Here is a 24,353-nt window from a genome sequence, read left to right on the forward strand (position 1 = left end):
CAGCAAGAGGGATCGCTGCTTTCGCTGCACAGCGATCCCTCTTGCTGTTCTGACTTCGCTTCGCTGGAGGGGCACTGCGCAGCTTTCCCTCTCTGCACAGTGCCTCTTCAGCGAAGCGGGAGGAGAAACGGAGCCCCTTCCATTTCTCCTCCTGCTTTGCTGGAGAGGCGCTGCGCAGAGAGGGAGAGAGTATTTTTTCCCTTGTTCTCCTCTAAAACTAGGTGTGTCTTATGGTCGGGTGCGTCTTATAGAGTAAGAAATACGGTGGTTTTTATTAAATATTTTCTTGGGTTACAAAAGTTCGTACATCGTCTCTATTTTCAGATCATAAAGTCTTTTCTACAGATCCATGTGAGACTTTAATGCTGTATACAGTATAAGGTGGGGGAGAGAAGAGCGGGGGGGGAAGAGGGGTCATAAACTTTCATTCTTAGTGTACTAAGACACATGAGTGTGGTGCTCTTTCTATTCATTTATTAGAGAGGTGGGGGCCCCAGGGCCTGGTTGCTTGCCTTCAGTTGACTGCAGGGAGTTTTGTTTGCGAGTGAGAGGGGGAAGGGTTGTTGGGTCAAGTTAGCCATATCAATTCATATGTTGTGGGTAGGTCTTGTTGTTGGTTTGTTTGGCTGTGTAATAAAAAGGAGTCACACTGGGGTGGAGGCATCCTCTTTTCTTTGTCCCATGCTAGATTCAATTTGATGGTTAGCTTTTATAGTAAGGCTGTTTCCCATACAGTTTCATACCACTGGTCCATCTCCACTCCTGACAGGTCCCTCCATTGTCTAGATATGATGTTCCTGGCTGCTGAGAATAGGTGGCTTTTGAGTTCTTTGCAGTGTGTGTGTGTGCTATTGCATTAGAAAATATTCAACAGGGCTAGTTCTGGGGTGGCTTCTAATACCTGTCTAGTTATTTTGCATTTTTCCTATAGGACTGCTATCAAAAGGTTTGGATTTTGGGGCAATCTCACCACATGTGAAGATATGTGCCTGTAGAGGTGCAACCTCTCCAACATTTTGGTGATGTTCCTGGGTGTATCAGTGCCCAATTCTGTGGTGTTCGGTAACGTCTATAGATAAGTTTCAAGGTGAGTTCCCTTCTTTTGGCTGAGATGGATGTAAAGGGAGGTTTGGACCAGTTTAGTCCACTGGGCAGGGTTTATTTCGCAGCCTATGCCATGCTCCCATTGGTTTTTCATTGAGATGAGAGGGATTCTGGGATTCTGGAGCAGTATTTTGTATACTGTGGCTATCATCCACTTGCCATGTCCCTTTAGTGCCAGGAGGTTTTCAAAGGTGGTCACGGGCCTAGTGGCTGCTGTTCCTACTGCTGGGTTGTTTAAGAAGGCGTACAGTTGGTAGTGTGCTAGCCAGGGTATTTGGGTGTCCCCTAGTTTGTCTTGTATTTCTTTTGTTGGTGTGGGTTTATTATTTTTGTAGAAGTCTGATAGGCGGTATAAGCATTTGGCTCGCCAAGGTTTCATTTAGAAGTTTTGGGATAGTGGATAGTGAGCTGGGGGGGGGGGGTTAGTGGGGCTGGGGACAGTTTACCTACCTTTTCCTTCCATGCTTTAAGCATGGACTGTGTGAACCTGTTTAGCACTGTGAGGGTTTTCCTTAGTTTGTTTTAGAGGAATGGGTGCGCTGAGATGGGGGTGTTTTCAATTGTGTCTCTCTCCAAGTGTACCAATTGTTCCGTCTTGTCTTCTAGCATGTATGGAATTATGTGCTGCAGTTGGCTGGCAATGCAGGGCAGTTCTATATTGAGAATTCCCCATTCTCCTTCTGAGGAGAGGAGGCGCAGGTATTTGGGGCTTATTCTTGGTTTTTTGTGTGAGAAAATAAATAAGTGTAGTTTTTTCTGCCATTTACAAAGTAGGGTTGGGGGAATCAAAATTGGGAAGGTTTGGAATAGGTAGGTTAATTTTGGAGGGTGATCATTTTGATCATGGCTAATTTGTCAGAGAAGGTGAAGTTGGTATTGTTCCGCTTTTTCAGGTTTTTGTTAATTTCTCACCCCGGGGAGTTGTAGTTGTGGAGGTATAGTTTGTTGAGGTTTTTGGTTATTTATACCCCTAAGTATCTGAATTTGGTGGGGCAAAGTTTTATCTTTGTGATGTTGGTGCATTCTTTTTGGACATGAGGAGCGGATGTTGGCACACATAACCTCAGATTTTGCAAAGTTTGCCTGTGAGCCCAACACCATTGTGAATGGATTGAGTTCTTTGGTTAGGGTGATTGCTGTTTATGGGGTCTGGTGCCATTACCATCAGGTTGTCTGCCAATATCCCTAATTTACAGGTTTTACCTTTTATTTCAGCTCCCTTGATGTCAGGGAGCTGCCCAGGGTCAAATTGCTAAGGGTTCCAGAGTCAGGATGAATAGGAAGGTAGACAGTGGGCATCCTTGTTTTGTGCCTTTTTGGATTGCTGTGGTATATGAATCCATGCTGCTGGTTCTGCATTTTGCTGAGGCTTCAAGTTCATTAATACTGCTATTAGATATTTCCGTTCCAAACAATCAGAGGCTTTGAGGATGTGTGTTCAATCAGATTCAGTAGTTGCTTAATGGTATCTGTTATTTTGTGACCAGGGACAAACCCAGCCTGGTCTGGGGCTATTACGTATTTTTCGCTCTATAAGACGCACCAGACCACAAGACACACCTAGTTTTTGGAGGAGGAAAACAAGAAAAAAAATATTCTGAATCTCAGAAGCCAGAACAGCAAGAGGGATCGCTGCGCATTGAAAGCAGCAATTCCTCTCGCTGTTCTGGCTTCTGGGATACCTGCGCAGCCTGCATTCGCTCCATAAGACGCACACACATTTCCCCATACTTTTTAGGAGGGAAAAAGTGAGTCTTATGGAGCAAAAAATACGGTAATTTGTGTAGGAAATTTTTTAGGCAGTTAGCCAAGACTGATGTGAATATTTTGTAGTCTTGATTTTGAAATCAAACCTTTATTAGGCATTATGCAAATAAAAACCGTAAGAAGGAAAATAACATGTAAAAGCCTTGAAATATATATAAAAAGGCAGCAGTTGGCTACAATCATATATATATATATACATATAAAATCAGTGGTTTTCCTTGTTAACCTGCTCCTTGGAGGACTGCAGCCAAAAACTCGGCTACCCCCGCCGTTACCCTTTGGTCAACGTCGGATAGGCAGAATCCCGCACATTCACCTTGCTGGGGTTCCAGACCACCCAAAAGAGGGGACAGCACGCGTTGACGGAGCGTACTGTACAATGGGCAATGAAAGAGAATATGCTCTACAGTGTCCGGGACATTCATAGAGCATCTGCAGAATCTCTTGTTTCTAGGGATGTTTTGATATCTTCCCCAGACAAATGCTGAGGGAAAGACATTCAACCGGGCCAGCATAAAAGCCCTACGTTGGGCTGGGATTATTAATTTAGTGACGTAATTGACTCTGCTATCTAAGATATTTAAATCATAGAATATGGGGGAGCAAATTTTATTTACAGCTGCCATAATATTTTGTCTCTCCACATCCTTTAGTCTAGCTAGGATATTATGGAAAATGTATTGCTCATTAGAATTATACAGGGGCTCCAGCTCGATGCCTAAAGATTCAATCTTTTTTTCGAGGTACTGATACCATCTTGATTTATAGGAGTCTTTGAGCAGATCAGCGAGCAGGCTTGATGGAGAGCAGCGAAAATGGCACCGTAACCAGTACTTTATTGAGGTGGACCAGGCCCAGTATTCCATTGTGTGTATGCCTATTTCTGCACACATTGTTTCATATTTGATCGCAGCTGGGAGTCCAAGAATACGTCTCAGAAAGCTGGAGTGAATCTTATTTAAATCGCTGTTATATGCTTGAATCCATAGCGGGATTCCATAGAATATCTGGGCTTGCACTTTTGTTTGATTTATCAATGAGATTGGGTGGTATGATTCTACCTTTGAAGGTATGTGTCAGGGGTTCAGGAGCAGAGGCGAGGGCAAGGGAGGAAACAGATAGCGAAGGGGAGGAGGCAGAAGAAAAGATGAGTGATGACGACGACCTGAGATCTCTGAGTCTTTCCAGTGAATCAGAAGATTCACAGGAAGGAGCGCCAGTGGCCAGAGCAAGGGGGGAGCCTAGGGGGACACCCCAGGAAGAAGGGTCCAGAGGGGGCTCAGAGAGCAGCAGTTGGAAATCGGGACCAGCATCACCAACAGAACGCAGTGGAGAGGAAGGGCGCCAGGTACCGAGCTCTGGCAGCTCGCAGCAGGAGGGAGGGCATGAGTCAGGAGTGGCCACACCTCCATCGGGGAGCGGAGAGTGGAAGGTTGGGCGCGCGCGCCAAGTTCAAATGCACAGGAAGGTGGCGCAGTAAGCAGCCCGGAAAGGGAGCCAGGTCCTAAAGCCCGACGCAAGGAGACAGAAGGGTCCGGGGGGTCAGCGTCAGAAGCGTCCCGGAAGGAAGAGACCACGGGGGGCAGAGGGACCCAGAGAAGAACGGTCAGGCGGAAAAGGTGGAGTAAGGCTAGGGCATTTAGCTGGTGTACAGGGGGCGGAGACTCAGACGGAGCTTCGCCGGTCTAACCCATAAGACGTAGAGTTGCACGCAGCAGCTTGAGAATGGAAACTGTAACTCAATAAAGACTTTTACAAAGTGATCGCTGGCTAGCGTGATCCTCTGTGAGCTAGGATCTGGAAGCAGCTCTGACAGTATGTTTCAGTGGTTTTGGGATAGAGACTGTTTTGGAGGAGGTCCAGGTTTTATGGATGGGGGCCCCTTTTATGAAGTCATTAAATAGGTGGATCATGCAAGGCATCAGGATTTCTTTGACTTTCTTGTAGAATTCTGCTGTAAAGCCATCCGGGCCTGGAGCTTTGTGTGGTTTCAGGTTTTTGAGGGCTATCTCTATTTCCTCCAGGGTGATAGGACTGTCCATTCATTCTTGTTCCTCTGCATTTCAGGTTAGCATGGTCAGTCTTGCTAGAAAATTTCTAATTTCCTGCTCAGACAGATTGTGGGAGGTGTAGAGATTGGAGTAAAATTCTGAGGTCATTTCTTTGGAGAATGTTATGCTGCCATCTTTTTTTGGTGATGTAGTGTATTCTTGTTTTGGGTGATTGTTTCCTGCACATGCTTGTTAATAGTCTGGAGTTCTTCCCTCCATTTTGCAAAAATGTTTTGAGTATAGGATGTTGATCATTGTTCTACTGAATTCTAGTGAGTCAGTAATGAGTTTTTGGCTCCTGTTTATTTGCAGCATATTGAGAGGGCCAAGATATCTTGTTCTATTTTGCTAATTTTTGAGGAGGTTTGTTTTTTAAGGGATGCTTTCCCTTCTGTGCAGGCTCCTCTGGTGACAGCTTTGTGTCCCAGAGAAGGGTTATTTTATGTTGTCCACATCATTTCCCTTAAAGTAGTTTTAGACAGTTTTTGAGAGACTTTATCTAATTAATTGGTTTGTGGTTAGGATGGGGCTAAAGAAGCATGAATGGATAGTTTGTGTTTCCTCTCCTATTTTAAGGTTAGCTTCTACTGGGGCCCTGTCTGCTCTGTCTCTAGAAGGAATTGGTGAGAAGGAAGCTTAAAGTAGAGAAACTGTGACAGAAATTGTGAGATCATTCTGCCATTTCTCAGAGCAAATAAGTGAAAAACTGGTTCACTTCTTCTCCTGTGAAGACAGTGAGCACCCAAGGAGGCCATTTATTCATCTAGCTCTCTGGCAGCCTTACTCTGTTCGAGGCAACTCAAGAGAGAACAAGACAAAGAGGTAGAAGAGACCACAGCAATGTGGACACTGGAGGCAATCTGCCTTTGGCTACATATGGGAATGTGGGAGAAGACATTTCACTGAGCAACTTGAAAAGTCAAAGCAGGTTAATCTGTCTAGACTAGATTTCTGGTCTTGATAGGTTTTCAGTTTCCTACATATTACAATGAAATGTATATCAAAATGCTTAGGAAAATGTGGTCTGGTGCATATTAAAATTATCTTTTAAATCTTAAAAGGAAGTCCTGCCATCTTCTTTTATTGTAGCCATTTTTTTCCGTTTACTTCTCCATAAACCTGATTATCCCTTGAACACAGTAAGACAATAATAATAACAATAAATAATAATAATAATAATAATAATAATAATAATAATAATAATAATAAAAAACAACTATATTAAAGAACATGTTAAACTTTAAATCAATATTGAATAATGTATTTAAAATTAAATTTCTTTTTGTAGTCAAAATAAATTATGGGTTGTTGTTTTTTTAAAAAATGTGAAACTAAAAGTCCAAGGACTAGCATTTTTCATAGATCAATTTTACATGCAGAATGTCTTAAACTCAAAGGCATGTGACAGTGCGGACCTGCTGAAACTAAGCAGCTCTGCTAGTGCCTGGATTGGACACTGCCTCAAAATCCACATATGTTGCCTTGAAGTGTATTGAAGAAATGCAATAGATCAGGATCTCCCAATATTTAATTGGCCAAGTTAACAGCTGTGGAAAACAAGTCAGAGATATAAATTTAGTGTTGGGGGTCTGCAATTTAGCAAGAGAAGAGCCTTAGTTGATGAAGCATCTCAGGTTCAGTAACAAACGGTCAAGGTACAAACCAAGTTAAACAGCTGAACAAGTACAGTGGTACCTCGGGTTAAGTACTTAATTCGTTCTGGAGATCTGTTCTTAACCTGAAACTGTTCTTAACCTGAAGCACAACTTTAGCTAATGGGGCCTCTTGCTGCTGCTGCGCTGCTGGAGCACAATTTCTGTTTTCACCCTGAAGCAAAGTTCTTAACCCGAGGTACTATTTCTGGGTTAGCGGAGTTTGTAACCTGAAGCGTATGTAACCTGAAGCGTATGTAACCCGAGGTACCACTGTACCACACATTTAGTTACTTATTCAGCAAAGTAAAGAAGCTATCTTCTTTGGCAATCACTCGTAGCCGAGTAAGATTGTCTTCCATAAACATGGTTTTAACAATGAGTCCGTAAGTGACTATGGAGGCCAATTCTGGATCCACACATCCTTCCACAGTGGGGACATTGGTTTCCAGGTGGGAGTTGATCACAGATCCGCTCCACTTCCCAGTGGGAAGGAGTTGTGGTGGAATGTGTGGCCACCCACTCCCCACCAGGGGCGGGGGACTTTGTCCCCCATTGCCCGGGGGATCCCGGCCATGTCAGAGCCCAGCCAGCCAATCCGCTTGCTGGGGGGGCGTGGCTGGGACAGTTTAAACTGGGGAGCGAGCCAGAGGACTTCCTCTTTGGCTTGCTTCATCAATCACCCGCCCCCCTCCCTATTTGCAGGTTAGGCACTGGCCTTGCTATGGACTTCGGTTGGTGGCCTTGGTTGTCCAAGAGGACTGGTAGGAATTTTTCCACTTGGCAAATTGGCACTGGTCACTTGGTTTTCACCTACCTCATAGCAATCATCACAACTTTGTTAGGGTTGCGGTTAGGCATTGTTTGACCTTGCGTGGGGGAGGGGAGGTGTGGCCTCACCTGCCCCTCCATGCTTAAGGGTATTCCGTTAAAGGAATCCGGGGGTGTTGATCTTGTCCAAAGCCCAGTCAGGGGCTAGGGCCATGACACGACTCCGACGGGAACACCAGGGGGAGCTCGAGTTGGTTTGCATCGACAGGGCTCCTCCTACCAGTGGTTTACCCTTACCGGACTTCCTGCGCAGCGGGCAGGAGTCAGATATAGTCGGGTCCAATCAATGCCTAAGCCAATACTGCTCACATTCTGTAATTCAATAAAGTTGTGGCCAAATTTGCCCAATTACATAAACCTAATATCCGTGTCCTTGTGTGAGTTATTTCTCAACGAGGGGGTGACTGCGGGGTCTCGACACGCAATGAGGGTTTGCCAAGCATGCCTTCCTCTTAGCATGTTTCTCTCTTGCGTCCTGAGTTCAAGTGTCTTCAAAGCCCATGAAACCTTTGGTAAAGGCTGTTCTCCAATTGGAGCGCTCGTAGGCCAGTGTTTCCCAGTTGTCAGTGTTTATACTACATTTTTAAAGATTTGCCTTGAGACAGTCTTTAAACCTCTTTTGTTGACCACCAGCATTATGCTTTCCATTTTTATATTCAGAATATAGTAGTTGCTTTGGAAGATGATAATCAGGCATCTGCACAATATGACCAGTCCAACGAAGTTGATGTTGAAGAATCATTGCTTCAGCACTGGTGATCTTTGTTCGCCTGTCTTCCCAAGTGATGTGTAAAAATTTTCGGAGACATCATTGATGGAATCTTTCGAGGACTTGGAGATGGCGTTTATAAGTGGTCCATGTTTCACAAGCATACAGGAAGGTTGGTAGTACAATAGCTTTGCAAACAATGCGAAGGTCCCAGTCCTCAAACACTCTGCACTTCAGTCGGGAGAAAGCCTTGCTCACAGAGCTCAGGCGATGCTGGATTTCGGCATCAATTTTGGCCCTTGTGGAAAGATAGCTGCCCAGGTAGGAGAAGTGATCAACATTTTCCAACGTTGCACCATTGAGTTGGATTTGTGGAGCTGCAGAGGGGTTATTTTGTACTTGTTGGTGCAGCACTTTGGTTTTTTGGATGTTGAGTGATAGGCCAAGCTGTTCATAAGCTTCTGGGAAGATATTTAGGATGGTTTGGAGGTCATCCTCTGAGCGTGCGCACACTACGTTGTCATCAGCATACTGAAGCTCTATGACGGAAGTTACGGTAACCTTACTTTCAGCCTGCTCAGTTTGAAGAACTTTCCATCTGTTCGATATATGATTTCTACTCCGGTGGGGAGTTTCCCCTCGACAAAGTGTAGGATCATGACAATGAAAATAATGAAGAGCGTTGGGGCAATAACACAACCCTGTTTAACACCTGATCCCACTGTGAATGGTTCACTTTGAGAGCCATTGTTATCTGTGATTGTTGCTGTCATATTATCATGGAGGAGCTATAATGAAGCTATAAATGTAGCTTAATCCTAGTGGGGAACTCAGTAAGACAAAGCCTGTAGAAATCTAGTTTTCAGCTCCAGCAAAACAGAGAGATCCTGAGCAGCCACGTTATAAACCAGGAAATTAGATTAAATCCCAATTTTGGAAAAGTGGTAAATACAAAAGAATAGTCAGCCTCTGCTAATGTAGTTTCACAATGTACAGGCCTGGCTAGTGGGAGAGTCAGTTTGGAATCAAAAAGAAGCTTAGTGTTTAGATTTAAGTCACTGTAAAATCAGACTGGTGTAAGTTTCAGCTTTTAGTTCAGCTTAAAACCGGCTAAAAGCCAGTTTGGTCCGTCCCCCCTCCCCCGCCCCCCCAAAAACTAGAGCATAAGTTACAACTAAAAAAAAAATACGGGTTGGCTTGCACTTTTAAAAGAATCAGTTCAAGCTCAATGAAAGCCTGGTTTAACATTATCAAATGCAGCATATAAGCTAAAGTGAAAGAAAGTATGTGCTCCACCACTGAACTAAGGCCAGTTAGATCACCTTTCTACTGTCCTTCCATCTGCAGGTGAATACAGGAAAAAAATGCTCAAAGACTTCTTCTGGTTTTCAATATGGTGGTGGCATCATCAGACAGCAGTGGCAGCTTAGTCTCAGAGCTCCTCATTCTGCTACATAAAACGCAGCCATAGTTCCATCTTAAACCTAAAAGAGAGAAATAAAAATCTAAATGTCCTATTTAGGATACAGAGCAATCTTATTTTGAAGTTTAGAGAGCTGTGGCAAGTCTTGAGCCCTGAGACCTCCAGGTATAGGGTGGCGTATAAATTCAATTAATAATAATAGTAATAGTAATAATAGTAATAGTAATAGAATACAGGTGAACAACATGACTTCTTTTTGTGTGGCCAATGCTTCCAGAAGTTGCCTTGTTCATCCATCCCAACATAGTTCCTTCCTTCACATTTATCTGCTCCACCTTGTTCCAGATTTTCTTATATAGTTTCAGATCAAATGGAGGTGGCATAATTTAAAAAAATGAAAAAAGCTCAATTATTTTACTTTCCCCCAATTATATGGCTTGACTGAGAATGTTGTATTATTTTACTGTTGTTAGCCGCTCTAAGCCCGGCTTTGGCTGGGGAGGGTGGGATATAAATAAAATTTTATTATTTTTTATTAACTGTTTATAGAAGTCTGACAGCAAAGTAGGAGGCTCCTGCCAGATGTGTGCAGCAGTCATGGTCAATGTGGTTCTGCCCTCTTGACAGCTGCACTGCTGCTGCTGCTGCTGCTGCTGCTGCTGACCTCGATGTGGAGGCTATGGCACTGAGACACTAGAGACGCCATTTCAGTTGGAGGATTTGGAAAATCACATGTGCCACTTAAATCTTGGGGCACATGCAGTAACACTTTTGGAGAAAGGGCAAAACATGATTAAATTCTTGACCCAATAGTTCTCCAGTCTCTTACCCAATCTCAAACTTATGACACAAGATTTTGAAAGAACTCAGGGCAATCTATCTCCTAAACTACAGGATGCATCTAGATCAGGCTTCTTCAACCACGGCCCTCCAGATGTTTTTGGCCTACACCTCCCATGATCCCTAGCTAGCAGAACCAGTTGTCAGGGATGACGGAATTGTAGTCTCAAAAGCTCTGGAGGGCTGCGGTTGAGGAAGCCTGATCTAAATCCTAGGACGGGGTAGGCAACCTAAGGCCCGTGGGCCGGATGCGGCCCAATCACCTTCTCAATCCGGCCCGTGAATGGTCCAGGAACCAGTGTGTTTTTACATGAGTAGAATGTGTACATTTATTTTAAATGCATCTCTGGGTTATTTGTGGGGCATAGGAATTCGTTCATTCCCCCCCCTTCAAAATACAATCCGGCCCCCCACAAAGTCTGAGGGGCAGTGAACCGGCCCCCTGCTGAAAAAGGTTGCTGACCCCTATCCTAGGACATCATCATGTATTTAGTATGATTTCTTGTCAGTGAAACCCTCAATTCAATCACTGAGGATGGGAAGCCCAGTGCAGAAAAGCTTTCTGTGGTGAATGGCCCATACAAATGGCCACTTGACCTTAGTCATGTCCATCATTTAAATGGGTCTACTAAGAGTAAAATTTGGTTGAATGCCATTCAATATTTAATTACACCAGGGGCGGCATAACTTTTCCATATTCCCTCTCATTCATTATCTCTCCCTCCCCCATGCAACAATTGGGATTAGAGCAAAAAGGGGGGAAAGGGAGAAATCTGTTTGTGGGGAAATGAGAAGGAAAGGCACTGTGGGCTTCATACATGGTGGCTCCCCCTCCCCAATCAGAATGTTAAATTCTTACAACCAAGCTTGCATCTCTTTGTCATACTGTATGTTTGGCAAGTTTTCATTTTCTCCCATTCCCATATTGCTTCTTTCTTACAGAGTCCATCATAGTGGACAAGCAACCACGCTGGTTTGTTAGGTGAACACCACTGAGTGATTCCAGGCATGAGGGTATAGGATTGCCGCTTAATACCTGCTTACTGGACAATTGTCTTCTGTTTTTCTTTCAAGTGTCCCTCCTTTCTGCTTTCCTCCAGCCACAAAATCTAAGAATCACACAAAATAAAGTGCCCATGACTGACAGGTTAAAGCAAGGCAAGAAAATTGCTAGATGAACTAGAGCATTTTATTTTCAAGATAAATATGAAATACCTACATTTGGAAAGTACAAGTTAAATATTCATATTTAAGAAATGATCAAATTGGTTTTAACATGCTTATGTCAAGATTACTTAATTATCTAGCTATAGATAGAGGAGCCCTCCCACGACTTGCGCAGAGCTGCCTCTTATCCCGAAGCCCCGGCGCGCTGATCAGTCGCGCCCGGGCTTCGGGTAGCTCTGCGCAAGATGCGGGAGAACTCCCACGGCTTGCGGAGAGCAGCCTGTTCTGGGGGCTGGGGTCGGGGGAAGCTCGGGCTTCCCCGGCCCCAGCCCCGTGCCTGGAAAAAAAATATCTTTATTTTCCCCAAAAAAACTAGGTGCGCCCTATGGGCCGGTGCGCCCTATGGGGCGAAAAATACGGTACATCTTTTCTTCTAACTCCAGTTCACCCTCACTGCACTCTTATTTAGTGGCCACTCTCACACTCCACAAGCATCCATGTGGAAGCTGCTTCCCAAAGTATGAACCACCCTGAGACCTGCAGGCACAGGGCGGCATACAAATTTAATCAATAATAAACAATAATAATGTCTGTGAATGAAGCATCTTTGTGGGCAGAGCCAGTCACGAGGAACCTTCCCACTCATCCTTTCCTCCCCTGGGCAGCTGGGAATGATACACGCAATTATCCTTGCCCATATGGTTACTTAATTCATACCGACAGTGATGGGACTGCAGCACTTTGGCGAAGCTGATTCCACTTCAGAGAGAGAGGGAATATGCATGTGTGAGGAAGGGGCACCTTCACTAGACTGTCACTTGTCAAATCCTTGACTGGTGCAAATCGAGTTTGCTCAAGCTAAAGATGATGTTTCTGAAGTGTGGGACCATATTTAGCAGAAAAAGCTATATTTGTAGGAAGTGACCAAAGGGTCACTTCACCAGTGGTGCATTTCAATCATGGGGTGAAGTGGCATAAGGCATCTGTTTTGGAATTGAGTGCGTATACCAAAGGAGGTTTCTAGAGTGCTACGCAGGAGTGGGAATGCGGAGGAACGGAACATAAAATTAGTTTTCAAGTACAGGATCAGGTTTAAGGTGCTGTTTTTGACCTTTAAAGCCCTTTGCAGGCTAGGGCCCTCGTACCTACGGAACCACCTCTCCCAGTATGCTCCACAGAGAGCCTCAAGGTCCATAAATAGTAACACTCTAGAGGTCTCGGGCCCTAAGGAAGTTAGATTAGCCTCAACCAGAGCCAGGGCCTTTTCAACTCTGGCTCCGACCTGGTGGAACGCTCTGTCTCCTGAGACCAGGGCCCTGCGGGATCTGATTTCTTTCCACAGGGCCTGTAAGACAGAGTTGTTCCGCCTGGCCTTTGGCTTGGAATCAGCCTGATCCCCTCCCCCTCTTTCCTTTTCCTTCTGGGATGGAAGCCCTATTTGGGGACTTTTTTGTGCCCCATGTAGGACCAGTCTGGATAGTTGGCCTTGGTGAAGATTTGACATTTTCTCCCCCCAAACAGTTTTTGATCTGGGCTTCCACTGAAATGAAGCTGCATTTTACCATAAGTTGTATTTTAATCCTGTTTTTAAGTTGTGTTTTAATCAATTGTTTTTATACCTGATGTTAGCCGCCCTGATCCCGGTCTTGGCTGGGGAGGACAGGGTATAAATAAAAAAAATATTGTTATTGTTATTAAGAAGGCACTATGCATTACAAGGGACGCGGGTGGCACTGTGGGTAAAACCTCAGCGTCTAGGACTTGCCGATCGTATGGTCGGCAGTTCGAATCCCCATGGCGGGGTGAGCTCCCGTCTTTCGGTCCCAGCGCCTGCCCACCTAGCAGTTCGAAAGCACCCTTAAGTGCAAGTAGATAAATAGGGACCGCTTTATAGCGGGAAGGTAAATGGCGTTTTTGTGTGCTGCGCTGGTGCTGGCTTGCCAGAGCAGCTTCGTCATGCTGGCCACGTGACCCAGAAGTGTCCTTGGACGGCGCCGGCCCCCGGCCTCTAGAGTGAGATGAGCGCACAACCCTAGAGTCGGACACAACTGGCCTTCGGGCAGGGGTACCTTTACCTTTACTTTTTATGCATTACAAATGCTATTGTGGTAGCACACTAAGGGGTTGTGTCAGTTTGGTAGTAAAGGTGATAAAAGGAAGAATTTACCGTATTTTTCGCCCCATAGGACGCACTTTTTCCCCTCCAAAAATGAAGGGGAAATGTGTGTGCGTCCTATGGGGCGAATGCAGGCTTTCGCTGAAGCCTGGAGAGCGAGAGGGGTCGGTGCGCACCGACCCCTCTCGCTCTCCAGGCTTCAGGAAGCTATCCGCAAGCCTTGCAACCCCAGTGGGAGTTCCCGCGGGCTCACAAGGCTTGCGGACAGCAGCCTGCAGCCCCCGCGAGTGTCTGCAAGCCTCGCACGCCTGGCAGGAGGTCCCGCCAGGTGCGCGAGGCTTGGGGCGGCAGCCTGTCGCCCGAAGCACGGGGAGCCCTCCGGAGGGTGCCCCGTGCTTCGGGCAGGTGAGCGCAAGGCTTGGGGCAGCAGCCAGGGCAGGGGGGAAATAAATTTTTTTTATTCATTTCCCCCCCAAAAAACGAGGTGCGTCCTATGGGCCGGTGCGCCCTATAGGACGAAAAATACGGTAAGCTAAGAAAGAAACACAGAAAAATAAGTTAAATGAGACACTCTGCATTCAGTCTGTTCAAAATGGATGAACAGATCACCTCCTACACTATCCAGTGACTATACCACTTTACCACTAATTCCTAATTATTATTTCTCTTGATGCACAATGTCATCAAAGGCTCTTACTTTACTGTATATAACATGTCTCTTAAAACTAAAGTAGTAGATAAGAGCATAAATAACAACTAGATGGTTGGAAATAACCAGTGCTTTTTTTTCTGGGGGGATGCATACTCCTAAAAAAATTGTGAATCTATGTTTGGCCTCATTGAGGGGCAGTTTTCCAATATGAGTAGGAAAATGAGGGTACCCATAAACATTTTTTTTAGAAAAAAGCACTGGAAATAACCAAGTGGCTGATTTTAATAGGACATAATCTGGTTCTATATATCAGAAATCCCTGCTTATTCCTAAACTGGGTCAATTTGATGATGCTGTGATGCACCCATAGAAAGAATGTAAATTAATATCTTACCAGGCAAAACAAAAAGATAAAAACCTCAATCATTATATCAGCTAGAAATGAATAATGATTCTCAGAGATTCTTCTTTTCCTTTTGGATTCCATTTTTGAAAAGTACTACCAGTACTTGGGGAGCTCTAACATGGCACTCTGTGGACTCACTAAAAACATGAAAAATGATACATGCCTAAACCAGAAAACAATGTTTGTGCCTGTGGCACATGTTCACATACATGGCTTCTAGATACCTGTCTTGGAATTGTGAATGAAGTGTGGAATATCAGTATTTTCAATTGTATTGAAACAAATAAATGCCCCCCCCCATTCTCACTCTGTTTTTCAGGGCCTGTTTAGAAGGCAGGAAACAGAACTACAAAAATGTTATAATTCAACATTTTTGCAGCTCTGTCCCCTGCTTTCTGGACTGACCCTCATCATAGTATAATGAGGCACTAAAGTCAGGAAATCCATTTAGTAACACAGCTGAAGAATTACTGTCCCTAGCTCATTCACAGCAATGCCATAAAAAATAACAAATATAGGGACTTCCAGGTTGGTGCCTCCGGCAATGGCGGAATTCCTCTGATCGGGAGGAATTTGCCCCGTGGGAATTTGGGTCTGTACCGCCACAGCGAAGGCGGAGACCCGTAAAAATCACAGGCGGGAGAAGCCTGTGAACGTGGGATTCGGCGGGCACTTTTGCGCCTCCCCTACTCGCGGGGAAACCCGGTTTCGGGGATCCGGAGCGACATGGGGTGAGCGGCACGGTGCTTCGAATCGTCTGCTTCTTCCATGGAGTGAAGCCGCATAGCTGTTGCCGGAGAGCACTGACTTTTTCCTGTGGACAATTTGACTCTAAAGTAATTACCCTTGAGTAGAGCTGAAGTGGGAGAATTGGATTTTTAAACGTTTAATTTGGCATCGAAACCAAATGGCTGGAATAGGTTCCACGGGGGAATGCACTGGGACACCCAATCTCAGTGTTCACGGGTAGGAGGAGGAGTTATGCTAAGACCAGACCATGTCATTACTGAGGAAGCAGGTTTACTCGCTGGTTGAAGACTATTCCTGCCTCCAGATCTGGCCTTGACCGAAAGGATACTGGAATCAACAAGGGAAACCCACATGACCTGAAGGTGCTGCTGTGCAATGCCAGGTCAATGATTCACAATATGGCTGTCATCCACGACTTGATCATGGATGCAGGACTAGACCTGGCATGTGTAACAGACACTTGGCTGAATGAAGCAGATGGGCCTGTTCTTGCCACTGCTTGTCGACCAGGTTTCTCTTATGCACAACAACCAAGGTCATGTGAGTGGGAAGGGGAGGTTGCAGTGATTATTAGGAAGTAATTAGCTGCCACCAGGTATCCCATTGGGTAGACCCAGTTTTCTGAGTGCATGTTTTGGAAGTTGGGTAAGAGGGGCAGTACAGTGGTACTTCAGGTTACCCACGCTTCAGGTTACATACGCTTCAGGTTACAGACTCCACTAACCCAGAAATATTAAGAACTTTGCTTCAGGATGAGAACAGAAATCGTGCAGTGGCGGCGCAGTAGCAGCAGGAGGCCCCATTAGCTAAAGTGGTGCTTCAGGTTAAGAACAGTTTCAGGTTAAGAACAGACCTCCAGAACGTATTAAGTTCTTAACCCGAGGTACCACTGTACAGGATTTCTTTTGGTGTACCGACCTCCCCGCTGCACCAAGGATTCCCTGCCTGAGCTGCTTCAGGTCATGGTGGATGTTCTCCTGGAGACACCTAGTTTGGTTGTCCTAGGGGATTGTAACATCCATGCCAACACAACCTTACAAGGGGCCACTTGGGACTTCGTGGAAAGCATGACCTCCATGGGGCTGTGCATGAATAAGTTTGGCCCAACTTGCTGAACAACTCCAAGCATGCTTGGAGGATGTGGACCATTCGGCTCCCTTCCAGTCAGGATTCAGGTCCCATCATGGGACTGAAACCACCTTGGTTGACCTGGTCAATGATCTCTGGCAGGCTAGGGACAAAGGTGAAAGCTGTTTCCTAGTTCTGCTGGATCTCTCAGCAGCCTTTGATGCCATCGACCATGACATCTTTCTGGACCGTCTAGGGGGGCTGGGAGCTGGGGGCACTGTTATACTGTTCCGCTCCTTCCTCTTGGGCCATGTCCAGAAAGTGGTGTTGGGGGATGAGTGTTCAGACCCCTGGGCTCTCATTTGGAGGGTGCCTCAGGGTTCCGTCCTCCCCCCGCGCTTTTAACATCTATATGAAGCCGCTGGGAGAGATCACCATATAACACCAATCCTTTGGCTCCCAGTACATTTCCCTGACATTGGCTCCCAGTACGTTTCCCTGACATTGGCTCCCAGTACGTTTCCAAGCACAATTCAAAGTGTTGGTGCTGACCTTTAAAGCCCTAAATGGCCTCGGCCCAGTATACCTGAAGGAGCGTCTCCACCCCCATCGTTCAGCCCAGACACTGAGGTGCCTTCTGGCGGTTCCCTCACTGCGAGAAGTTAGGTTACAGTGAACTAGGCAGAGGGCCTTCTCAGTAGTGATGCCTGCCCTGTGGAACACTCTCCCATCAGATGTCAAGGAATAAACTATCTGAAGGCAGCCCTGTTTAGGGAAGTTCTTAATGTTTAATGTTTTATCATGTTCTAATATTCTGTTGGGAGCCGCCTAGAGTGGCTGGGGTATAAATAATAATAATAATAATAATAATAATAATAATAATAATAATAATAATAATACCTTAGTGCTACTAAGGTAATATGGCAGGTTGTATCCGTTTCACTTGAAGTGTAATGGTAAAACCTGCTAGAGATAAAATACTATGGCGCTGGAAATTTTGCACTAAAATTACATGCTTTTCTGTGGCCCTGCAGAGAGAGGCTTGGCAGGAATAGGGAGAAACTCAGGGCCAAACTAAATGTGGCATTAACTGTATTGATGTAATCTGGGGATTCTTAACCATGAATGGGATTCAGTGGGTCTGTGAAGAAAATCAATTTCTAATGCAATAAAATAAATTATATGCAAAATTTTGTATGTGTTTATGTCCATTTTTCTGGAGAGGGGGCTTTATTTCCCCAAAAATAAGAACCACTAAGGTAATTAATGTGCATTTTTTATGTAAACAACGTCCACAAGGAAGCCTGAACAGTCTTGGGACCAAAGGTGAGGCAGGGGAATTTGATACTTTCTTCCTGCCATGGACCTGGGTAAAAAACACCTCTTGACAACAATTCAGGTTTCCTATAAAGTGATGCAGTTTCTGAGTTGTCCATCCTCTTTCCTCTTCTTTCTCTTTTTTAATATCATTTTTATTATCCAACAATATTTCAAAGCATTTATCATCATATACAATTTTTTTAACATACAAAGTATATTCTTGACTTCCCACCCCCTCCCTTCCTGATGTTTGCTTTTTAGTCCTTCTTATTAGCTGTTTTGTAAGAAGTCCTTTCTCTTTTCTCCATTCCAATCTCACATCTATTAGATTGTGGACCTGTGGGCAGGAACTAACTCTGCTTAGAATATAAGTACAGCACTTTGTATGTTTACTGCTTTGCATTTTTTAGAAGCCTCCCCTGCGGCCCTTTTGAAGCATGAGACACTAATGTAATAAATAATACTAACAAGTGATGTTAGTATTTTTTAGTACATCAATTACTTCTTATTACTGCTACTATTAATAACAGTATTATAAGGTAAAGGTAAAGGGACCCCTGACCATTAGGTCCAGTCGTGACTGACTCTGGGGTTGTGGCGCTCATCTCGCTTTACTGGCTGAGGGAGCCGGCGTACAGCTTCCAGGTCATGTGGCCAGCATGACTAAGCCGCTTCTGGTGAACCAGAGTGGCACACGGAAACACTGTTTACCTTCCCGCCTGAGCAGTACCTATTTATCTACTTGCACTTTGACGTGCTTTCGAACTGCTAGGTTGGCAGGAAGCAGTATTATAGCCCCATTCAAATATGTTGCAGGTAGAGACCCACATTTTCCAACTCACCCTCTCAGAAATGCAAAGATAGTTTGTGTATTAACTTTCACATTACACACAGAACTGCAGAAGTCAAACGGACTACCAATTGCTGAAGCCAGCTTGCTGACAATACAAATCTTTTCAATCTTCTATGGAATTTCTATGGAAATGTGAATAATGTGACATGACTGACAAGTCTCATCACTGTCTTTAAGTCCAGGGTTGAAAAATATGCCAGGTATGGTTTCTGGTCTTACTACGCCAAAACACTACTCTGTCTGTCACCCAGCACCCTAGACCTACCATATGAAAATAGTTAAGCATGTAGTTAACTACATGAAGTTTAAATAAAACCACCAAAACCATTATTTCTGAGTGTAATGAAATTATATCCATAACTCAAGATAAACTGCACAGCCTTAAAAACCTGAGCTCACCCGGGAGACTTCCGGTTCGGCGCCAGCGCTAATGGCTGCTCTCTCTCCGAGCTCCGGAGAGAGGACGGCTCTGCGAGTTCGGGTCTGACCCGCTTCGGCAAGCGGGGGACCCCTAAAATCAGTTAACATCAATAAGCTAAAATAATAATGAATTTATGAACTTACTCTGACTTCTGAGCCATCCCTAACCCAGTGCTACTAGCCTTCTGTGTAGGGAGTGAACATGCTCCTCACACAAGCAGTCCAGCGCTGCACAGAAAGATTTACAGATAAGAAAGGTATTCCGATTTTGAGCAGGAATGCTCCCCGTTGCCAAGCAACAGTTCATTCACTCATTTGCTCACGTGCTGAGGACCATTTAGTGACTCCACTAATGGGTCTCCTACCTCACATTCCAACCTCTTTAACATGTCCTTCACTTACAAAGCCATGTTGTGGGAGAAATGTGAATGGAGGCCTAAGAATCACTCCCCAGGACAGGAGCAGGAACCACTTTTGGCAAAAGGGGCTACAGAAAGATCCCTCCTAGCACTCAAGCCTCCCCACAGGTATCTCATGCCCTTCATGGCAAGATTTCAGTAGGAGGTGGATTGTGTGCACTCACAAACCACAGCAAGTATTAGCAGACATAGGAGGAGCAGCAGCCAGGTAGTCCCGTTTTTGAGGAGGAGGGAAAAGGACACAATTTGTCATTTCTTACTCTCCCCAAACCTCTACTTCCCCACTCAATGTTTATTCATTTTATTATTTAGTCATTATTTTAGGCCACCTTTGCATCCCAAAATGCCTAAGCAGCAAAGAGCTTAGAGCCAGGCCCAACTTTCCTATAAGAAGTTTGCAGGGCAGCAGTTGAAGAAGGAGCAAAAAGGGTTTTCTTGTGTGTGTGTGTTTCTTTGTGGCTCATTAGCTGTTTTCCCTGTGTAAAGGTCAGAGGGGGCAGGGTTTCTGTTGAGGCAGGGGATTAGCTGTGGGAGGAGCTTATCAGAGTTTGCAGGGCATCAGTTGAAGAAGGAGCAAAAAGGGTTTTCTTGTGTGTGTGTGTGTGTGTGTGTGTGTGTGTGTGTTTCTTTGTGGCTCATTAGCTGTTTTCCCTGTGTAAAGGTCAGAGGGGGCAGGGTTTCTGTTGAGGCCGGGGATTAGCTGTGGGAGGAGCTTATCAGAGTTTGCAGGGCATCAGTTGAAGAAGGAGCAAAAAGGGTTTTCTTGTGTGTGTGTGTGTGTGTGTGTGTTTCTTTGTGGCTGATTAGCTGTTTTCCCTGTGTAAAGGTCAGAGGGGGCAGGGTTTCTGTTGAGGCAGGGGATTAGCTGTGGGAGGAGCTTATCAGAGTTTGCAGGGCATCAGTTGAAGAAGGAGCAAAAAGGGTTTTCTTGTGTGTGTGTGTGTGTGTGTGTGTTTCTTTGTGGCTGGTTAGCTGTTTTCCCTGTGTAAAGGTCAGAGGGGGCAGGGTTTCTGTTGAGGCAGGGGATTAGCTGTGGGAGGAGCTTATCAGAGTTTGTAGGGCAGCAGCGCGCGCAGTTATACCCATCTTTTAGATTTACGGGAGCTAGTCTCAAACGTTTGTTGGGGGAGACCTAGGTTTTTTTTTGTGGGGGAAGTTATTTGTTCTGTCTTCAAGCTTTTTATGATGGAGGACCTCTGTAGCCACCCCCAACAACACGATCTCATGATGGAAGGGGAGGGAACAGCTGCAGTCGCCTGCGATTCCTGCGCAATGTTTGCCATCTTGCCAAAGGTTGCAGGCAGCTTTACCTGCAGCAATTGCATGTTGATTGCCCTTTTAAAAGACAAAGTCCAGCAACTGGAGGAACGTGTAGCTACGCTCCAAAGAATTAGAGAGCTGGAGCTCTTCTTGGAAGCAACAGAGCACACCGTCCCCACCAAGGAGGAGACAGGGGACTCCCCTGAGAAGGAGGCTTGTTCACCAACACAGGAGCCAGATATATGGAGAAACGTGACTCAAAGAAGTAGGAGGCCCAGGGTCCACTCTGATTGTTTAGAAATACACAATCGCTTTGAGGTCCTCTCCCCTAGCATGGAAGACGAAGAGTCTGCTCATTACTCCCTCATTACTGTCGATCAGGTATATGAAGACGAGCAGCAAAGTCAGTCCTCAGGGAATGTGCAGGTGACCTTGGAACGGACAGCTCACGGAAGAACCCCGACCAAACCCAAGAGGAGGCGTGTAGTGGTGATAGGGGATTCCCTACTGAGGGGAACAGAAGCAGTGATCTGTGGGCCTGACAAGATGTCTCGGGAAGTGTGCTGTCTCCCCGGGGCTAAGATCCAAGATGTAACTGAACGACTGCAAGGAATCATAAAACCCACTGACGAATACCCCTTCCTCTTGGTTCATGTGGGAACCAATGACACTGCAAGCAATAGCCTCCAGAAGATCAAAAGAGACTACGAGGCTCTCGGCAGGAAATTGAAGCAACTAAATGCACAAATTGTCATCTCGTCTGTCCTCCCAGTTGAACGACGTGGCCCAGGGAGAGAGGGGAAAATAGTGGAAGTGAACAGCTGGCTTCGCAAATGGTGTAAACAGGAACGGTTTGGATTCTTAGATCACGGACTGCAGTTTCTTGAAGATGGACTTCTGGCAAGTGATGGGCTGCACCTCACAACGGTTGGGAGAAATGTTTTTGCCAAAAATCTCAGAAACCTCATCAGGAGGGCTTTAAACTGACTAATGTGGGGGAGGGAGACAGTGCTCCTGAAGGTAGGAGTCTATCAATTAATGAAGATGATCATCCAAATGTCATAGACCAAATGGAGCAAACAGCACGCGGACCTAGTGGTGGGAGGAAAAAATCCTTAAATAAGAGACACGGGGGAATGATTAATGGACTTCAATGTCTGTACACTAATGCGCAAAGCATGGGAAATAAACAAGATGAGCTTGAGCTCTTGGTACAGCAAACTAAATATGACATAATAGGCATCACTGAAACCTGGTGGGATAAGTCCCACGATTGGAATGTAATAATGGGGGGATACAATCTATTTCAGAGAAACAGACCAGACAAGAAAGGAGGAGGAGTGGCGTTATATGTCAGGGATGTGTATACCTGTGAAGAGATCCAAGATTTAGAACCTCAAAGCCAAAGTGAGAGCATTTGGGTCAAAATTAAGGGAGAGAAGAATAACAGAGACCTCATTCTGGGAGTTTACTATAGATCCCCAAGCCAAACGGAGGACATAGATGATGCCTTCCTGGAACAGATGGCCAAGCATGCAAAAGGAAGGGAGATAGTAGTAATGGGGGACTTCAATTACCCGGATATTTGTTGGACGTCAAACTCAGCCAAGAGCATAAGGTCAAACAGATTCCTCACTGGCCTTGCAGACAACTTCATTGTCCAGAAAGTGGGAGAAGCAACAAGAGGAACAGCCATTTTAGATCTGGTCCTAACCAATGTTGATGACCTGGTTAGTGGGGTAGATGTGGAAGGATCATTAGGCGCGAGTGATCATGCTCTTCTGAAGTTTACTATACAGCGGAAAGGAGCAGCCAAGCATACTAGGACTCAATTTCTTGACTTTAAGAAAGCCGACTTCATAAAACTTAGGGAAGTGCTGGGTGAGATCCCATGGACAGCAATACTAAAAGGAAAGAGGAATTCAAACAAATAGCCAGCACGTGTAGACACAAAGTCAGAAAAGCTAAAGCACAGAATGAACTCAGGCTTGCTAGAGAGGTTAAAAGCAACAAAAAAGGCTTTTATGGGTATGTTCGTAGCAAAAGGAAGAACAAAGAAACAGTGGGGTCACTCAGAGGAGAAGATGGTGAAATGCAAACACGGGACACAGAAAGGGCTGAACTCCTCAATGCCTTCTTTGCCTCAGTCTTCTCCGATAAAGAAAACAATGCCCGACCTGAAGAATTTGGAGCAAATGATTCAGCAAAGGAAACACAGCCCAGAATAACTAAGGAGATAGTACAAGAATATTTGGCTAGTTTAGATGTATTCAAGTCTCCAGGGCCAGATGAACTGCATCCAAGAGTATTAAAAGAACTGGCAGATGTGATCTCAGAACCACTGGCAGTCATCTTTGAGAATTCCTGGAGAACAGGCGAAGTCCCGGCAGACTGGAGGAGGGCAAATGTTGTCCCTATTTTCAAAAAGGGGAAAAGAGAGGACCCAAATAATTACCGCCCAGTCAGTCTGACATCAACACCAGGGAAGATTCTGGGACAGATCATTAAGCAAACAGTCTGTGAGCACCTAGAAAGGAATGCTGTGATCACCAATAGTCAGCATGGATTTCTGAAAAATAAGTCATGTCAGACTAACCTGATCTCGTTTTTTGACAGAATTACAAGCCTGGTAGATGAAGGGAACGCAGTGGATGTAGCCTACCTTGATTTCAGCAAGGCATTTGACAAGGTGCCCCATGATATTCTTGTAAAGAAGCTGGTAAAATGCGGTCTTGACTATGCTACCACTCAGTGGATTTGTAACTGGCTGACTGACCGAACCCAAAGGGTGCTCATCAATGGTTCCTCTTCATCCTGGAGAAGAGTGACTAGTGGGGTGCCACAGGGTTCTGTCTTGGGCCCGGTCTTATTCAACATCTTTATCAACGACTTGGATGATGGACTCAAGGGCATCCTGATCAAATTTGCAGATGACACCAAACTGGGAGGGGTGGCTAACACCCCAGAGGACAGGATCACACTTCAAAATGACCTTGACAGATTAGAGAACTGGGCAAAAACAAACAAGATGAATTTTAACAGGGAGAAATGTAAAGTATTGCACTTGGGCAAAAAAAATGAGAGGCACAAATACAAGATGGGTGACACCTGGCTTGAGAGCAGTACATGTGAAAAGGATCTAGGAGTCTTGGTTGACCACAAACTTGACATGAGCCAACAGTGTGACGCGGCAGCTAAAAAAGCCAATGTAATTCTGGGCTGCATCAATAGGAGTATAGCATCTAGATCAAGGGAAGTAATAGTGCCACTGTATTCTGCTCTGGTCAGACCACACCTGGAGTACTGTGTCCAGTTCTGGGCACCACAATTCAAGAAGGACACTGACAAACTGGAACGTGTCCAGAGGAGGGCAACCAAAATGGTCAAAGGCCTGGAAACGATGCCTTATGAGGAACGGCTAAGGGAGCTGGGCATGTTTAGCCTGCAGAAGAGGAGGTTAAGGGGTGATATGATAGCCATGTTCAAATATATAAAAGGATGTCACATAGAGGAGGGAGAAAGGTTGTTTTCTGCTGCTCCAGAGA

General features: G+C 45.2%; 1 protein-coding gene across 4 annotated transcripts in view; it reads right to left on the bottom strand.

Annotated features, from left to right (window-relative positions):
* OTUD7A (OTU deubiquitinase 7A) overlaps nucleotides 1–24,353 on the bottom strand; it is a 143,522-nt gene that overhangs the window by 72,663 nt on the left and 46,506 nt on the right. For 2 of the 4 annotated variants that reach the window (XM_082198024.1, XM_082198023.1), the window contains 2 exons: nucleotides 11,414–11,486; nucleotides 9,437–9,598 (listed from right to left, as the gene is read on the bottom strand). The gene's annotated coding sequence lies outside the window, so the exon portion shown is untranslated. Of the gene's footprint in view, nucleotides 1–9,436; nucleotides 9,599–11,413; nucleotides 11,487–12,261; nucleotides 12,327–24,353 lie in introns of those variants that run through there. The other 2 variants (XM_082198026.1, XM_082198025.1) reach the window with 2 other exon arrangements.

The sequence above is a fragment of the Podarcis vaucheri genome (genome assembly GCF_965113315.1).
Source record: "Podarcis vaucheri genome assembly, chromosome: 14".
Lineage (NCBI taxonomy): Eukaryota > Metazoa > Chordata > Lepidosauria > Squamata > Lacertidae > Podarcis > Podarcis vaucheri.